Genomic DNA, 5,980 nt, shown 5'->3' on the forward strand with positions numbered 1-5,980 from the left:
GCATACCTGCTTCTTTGTTTGCCCTGTCATCGCGCCTGTATGACTAACAGTCGCGCTAACCTCATTTTTGAGACAGCGCGCTTTATCCATGTGCTTCCGCGCTGACGTCGCAAAGTTGCTACGGGCCTTCTCTTGTCAGCGCTGAGTTGCTGAAGGCTACCCGCGCTGATCCTGTAAAGTTCATTTTTGTCCAAATCAGCCTCCTGAACCTGTTGCTTTGACTTTCCCCTCTTCTCTCCACTTGGTCTATGACTTGTTTTTCATTGCCTGAACTCTGAGATACTTGTTTGCGAAGTCTTGTTCTACAGGGTTTCGTTTTGCTCATTTTTCAGTTTTGCAAATACCTTCCTCTTTGCTTTCGCTGCTTGGTTTGTATTTCCGCCATCACTTTTATAGTTGCTGGATTGTGTTGAATCTCTAATTGACTGGTTGTAACTCTCATCCCCCGGGTGTTTGCTCTTTTCTATTGATTCCGCACTCTAGCCCTAAGGCATCTAGTGGCCGTGTGTGTGTCAAGCCTTCCATAGGGATCTTGTTCTCTTGTTTGGCCAGCCAACTTCAGATTTGTTTTTTCACTTGTTCAGTGATTGTTGAAGTGTTTTTGGTTGTGTTTCCGAGCGGTTTTTACTTCCTCCTTGTTTGAATTCTTGTTTGTCTTGCCGAGCTTAGATCACATAGCTCGTGCGGAACCAGGGTTTTCCTTTTGATTTGGAGATCTTTTTGGGTGTTTTGAGAACTTCGTGTGCTTTCATTAAGTGATTTGCTTGGTGTTCCTGTTCCTCAAAATTCATTTGGATGCTTTATGTCATTGAAAGGAAATCAAACTAGTAGCTTTTCTCTCGAGAATTGAAAAAGGAAAGAACATTTCATTGATTTGCATTCTCAAAAGAAAAGTTTCCTTTCCTTGCTTTTAGCTGCATTAGGTTGTTTGATTGCTCGTGTTCGTTTTGTTTGATCAAGAAATTCTTTACCTTCTCATAGCTAGAATTCATCGAACAAAATGATATTCTTTGGCATGTAGTTTGCATCTAGGTAATTGTGAGAGAACACACGATAGGACCTGAAATCGAAACTTAATTCAAGATCAACCATAAAATGAACTGAATTAACCTAAAAACGCATTGGAACTAAACGCAAATATCTAGAGGTCTAGGTTAGAGACGTGTTCCGGCGTCTTTAAACATAGTCACTATTGTTTCACATTACGGTTGGGTGATTCCTCCTTCTGTGACTCGATAGTGGTCTAACACGGACTGTGCTCACACGTACCGTCGCGTATATAGGGAGACCCCACTAGGCTTTTATCCCTGATCCATAGGAAGCCGAGTCTGTCGCCTTGTGAACCGTAACGCACCGAACACAGCATTCGGGAAGATTGACTGCAGTACGGAAAGTCCTTGGCTCTCATACGATTGCTGGGGTGTATAAGCAGTTTTACGAGTCGCTTGGTAAACCCTCTACCTAGAGTCTCCAGAGCAGTCACTTTTGATCCTTTTCGGACTCCCTAAAAGAAAAGGTGCCTGTGAGCGTCTTGTCACTTCGTGCTCATTAAACATTCGAAGGAGACTGGAGTCATCTTTTCGTCCTTTTCTCGACTCTTGAAACATGAAAAGGTCAAGTTTGGTTCCTGTGTCTTAAAATTTATTCGGCCACGATAACATTTCCTGGTTAGATCTTGTGTGCGTTAGTTTGAGTAGGGTCTTTATTGTTTTCTAAAGGGTCTTGTCATCCTGGCTGACCCGTCAACTCCCGGTCCAAGTGATCAAGGTTCTCCATCTTCTGTTGCCCCTGAGACACCAGTTGTAAGCGGTACTCTTCCTATTGTCCCGAGTATCCAGCCTATCAACGTACGTGCCCCGGGCGACGAAGATTACATAGAAGATTGGAATCCTATCTGGGAGCCTGACAGCGATGATACCCCTCACATTCCTCGCGGTATGTCATCCCCGATGTCCACTTCCCACATGGATGAGACATCTCCCAGCACAGGTGAGACACCCGTGGTGTCAGATATTGAATCTCCGATCCCAGCTACTTCTCCACTCCCTCCACGATATCAGTCAGTGAGGGATAGGATAGCTGCTAGAACTACTTCTACGACTATATGGGATCCTAGTCTTATTGCCACCACGGGGCCCTTCATTTCACGACCTCTTAATACACCTATTTCTTCAGTTCATAATACATCCGTTACCTCAGTTCCTACCCAGCCAACCGTTTGTATAGCGCACTCGACTCCGGTCGTTAGTGCCGTGTCAGCGTCTTCGTCTGTAAATGTCAGTGCTGGTCCTTCCCACAGTCAGGGCCAGCCACAGATTTCATCCAGAGTCGTCGATCCTGCACAAAGTGCTCAACCCTCTTCTGGTGGTGTTCCAGGAGCAGGGCCGTATGATGCTTTTGGGCAGCCCATTACGGACCCCGATTACCAAGGTCCTCTCTTTTATTACGATGCTAACGGTGAGTATCTCGAGCTCGTTCAAGCTCTGCCTCGTCAACCTTACGTCGAAGTCTGTACACCTTTCGACGTTACTTATGACCCCGTTACTCGTATTATTAGTGGACGCCAGGTCTTTCCTGGGGGGCAGCCTCAGGGACCGCCAAATCAAGGCCAGCCGCCTAATGTGCAAACCCCTCAAGGGCAACCACTTTATGGCCCGCCTTACCCAGGACAATCTGGGGGCCCACAGGGAAAACCCTACCCGGGACAACCCTCGGCCATTGGTGGTCCGTCATTTGCATATCAGAGTCAACCTTCTGGTTACCCAGGGCAACCTGGTACCCAGCAAGGTTACCCAACTGGGCAACCAGGGCAGCCTTACATCCAACAAGGCCAACCTGGTTCTCAGCAAGGGTACCCATCTGGACAGACTGGGCAAGTTTACACTCCACAAGGTCAACCAGCAGTCCAGCAAGGGTATCCTCTTGGGCAGGGGGGGCAACCCTACTTACAGCAGGGCCAACCTACTGCCCAGTCTGGTCATCTTTCTGGGCAAATAGGGCAACCCTACGTTCAGCAGGGTCAACCCACTGCTCATTCCATGCATCCTACTAGGCAAGGGGGGCAGCCTGCTATACAGCAAGGCCAACCCATTGCTCAGCCCGTGTACCCAGGGGGCAGCCTGCTATACAGCAAGGCCAACCCTCTGTTCAGCCTGTGCACCCTGGGGGGCAGACGGGCCAACCTTCTATGCAGCAAGGTCAACCCGCTGTCCGCCCTAGTCATCCATCTGGACAAGCTGGCCAACCTCAGGGTCAACCAGCCATCCAGCCGGCTCAGTCATCTGTTCCGCAAGGACAACCCTTGGTGGTCCACGGACAACCTGGCACCCAGCAAGTCCGTCCTACTGGGCAGGCAGGTCCATCCCAAATCCAACCAAGTCAACCTTCGGGCCAGATGATCCAAGCCCAACCGGTTCAAGGACACTATGCTGGACCTCAAACTCAAATGAGTTATCAAATGCAAGGTGGGCCTCAGCCTCAACCTTCCTACCAAATGCAGCCTCCTCATCAGGCTCAGTATGGGGCCCAGCAAACATATGGCTACCAGCAACCCCAGGGGAAAACTCAATTTGCTCCTTATCAGAATTATCAACAACCACAGGTCACTCCTTACCAAAATTATCAGTATGCTGCACCTGTAGGGCAAGTTGCTAATACATGGGGAGCTGGGGGGCAGCCGCAGGGGCAACTGTCCGCATATGGTCAGAATACATATGGGCAGAACCCCTACGGACAAGGTCCCTATGCGCCAGGCCCTTTTGGGCCAGGTCCATCGGGACAGAGTTCTTATGCGCCAGGCCCTTTTGGGCCAGGCCCATCTGGACAAAGTTCGTGGGGGCAACCACCACCTGGTTGGAACCCTAATACTGCCTCGAATCCGCAGCCACAAATGTCCTTTAACCCTCAATTACCATTCTTAGCGACGTTGGAACTTCTTGATGTGTCCAAGTTAACAAATGATCCTATTTTGCATAATCCATATTGGCCACCAGTTCCAACCAAAATACCAGGTGATTGTACAAAATTTGATGGCAAAGCTGGTGAAGATCCTCAGGCCCATGTAATGACCTATCATCTTTGGTGTTCATTGAACTCATGGCTTGATGACTCTATCCGGCTCTGCCTCTTTCAGATAACTCTCACTGGTTCAGCCGCTAAGTGGTACATCGAATTGAATCGCGGCATGTTTCAAGATTTCAACTCGTTGGCTATGGCCTTCTTGACTCATTTTCAGTTACCCATTCGGTACGAGACTGGGACACATCTCCTCACGTCTCTCAAACAGGACACGGCTACGCACATCTCTGATCATATACATGAATGGAGAAGGCGCCATCGCTTGATCAAATTCTGGATTCCTGATCAACTCCTGACCGATTGCTTCACGACTTCCTTTGTCCCCAAGATCGCAAAAGATATCGCAATGGGAGCGTGCATAACTGAAGAGCAAGCAATCACGCAAGCTCAATACCTCGACTTAGTGTATTCTCAGTCAGGTACTTTATATGAGTATCTGCCAGATGCCCCGAGGCCTGGACAGTCCAAGGCCCCACCGAAACCCTCTGTTGATGGAGTCATTGGTTTTGTGAATTCCTCATCAAAGAAATCGGCCGCGAACCCTGGGAAGCAGAAAAAAAACGCTTCTAACGAAAATGCTTCTCAGGGCCCATCAATTTCTGGGAGTACCTCTGAGGTAAATGCCGTCCAGTCCACCGTGGCGGATAAATCCTCAAAAGGGAAAAAGAAAGGGAAAGCCAAGGAGAAATTTGGACAGCCCAAGCAGGATTCCCCTAAGCCTCCCTCTAAGGAAGGAGCTAAACGAAAGCCTAAGTATCCTTGTCTCATCTGTGATGAGGATCACTATACCAAGGATTGCCCAAGGTGGTCCGAAGTTAGTCAACTTTTGAAAGGTGCTCCTGGGCCTCCTGCTGTGCTTAAAGAACCTTTCCCTTCCCAGCAGACTCAAATGGTGGCAGATCCGTCTCAATCCTCTTCCTCGTTCGGTTCTCAAGTGTTCATGGCTGGAACGATTCCCATCCATGTGACAACTCGAGCGAAAGATTATCCGTCTCAAGCCAAGAAAGAGCTAGAGGTCCCCTCCAGCGCTCCTCCGTCCAGTTCTGGTCCCCTTCACATCGAACGGCCCAGCACTGAGATGATCCCCCGACCCCCTCCCAAAGGTGTACTTAGGAAGTCATCTTATAACCCCAATGCTCGTGCCACTCAGCACTATAGCATTGTCGAGGACTTAGCTCAGGCTCTGTCTGCTATGTCCGCGTTAGAAGTCCTCCAGAGTTTCCCCTCCCAGAGGAAGTCCTTGCTATCAGCTATTGGTGGCATCGACCCGGCAGATTCGGATTTAATTTCTTTTGATCTCGAGGGTTTCACTCAGAGACTGCCTCACCAAGTGGCTTTCCTTATACAGGTCCTCATCAATGGCAAAACGATCCATCGTACAGTTATTGATGAGGGTGCCTCAACCTGCATCATGTCTGTTGCATGCTGGAAAGCTATTGGTTCTCCTGCTTTGAGCCAGTCTCCTACAACCCTGGAAGCCTTCGATGGAAGAGAATCTCGTCCATATGGTATCCTCCAACGATTGCCTATCTCTTTAGAAGGAAAGACCGTAGAGGTGGAGGTCGAAGTTGTTGACGCTAACCTCACTTACAACCTCCTCCTTGGGCGAAGCTGGACTTACGCCATGCAAGCCGTGGCTTCCTCCTTGTTCCGCGTCGTTCGTTTCCCTCATCAGGGGAAGATCGTCACAGTGGACCAGCTGTCCTTTTTTGCTTCTTCTTTTGAAGGTAATGTGCCATTCGTGGAGCATACCTCCAAGTCATTAGTGAGTGTGGGTGCCAGATTGTTTAAAGATCCCTCCTTAATGGGAGTCTTTCCCCTCCCACCTCCGAATCTCGCCTCTGTTAACATGATTTCAGTACGCTCTGATCCATGGGTTCTTCCTCCCTTGAATCAGGAAGAC

Source organism: Pinus tabuliformis, chromosome Q (genome assembly GCF_031772625.1).
Source record: "Pinus tabuliformis cultivar Carrire ecotype Pingquan chromosome Q, CPIR1, whole genome shotgun sequence".
NCBI classification, from domain to species: Eukaryota; Viridiplantae; Streptophyta; class Pinopsida; order Pinales; family Pinaceae; genus Pinus; species Pinus tabuliformis.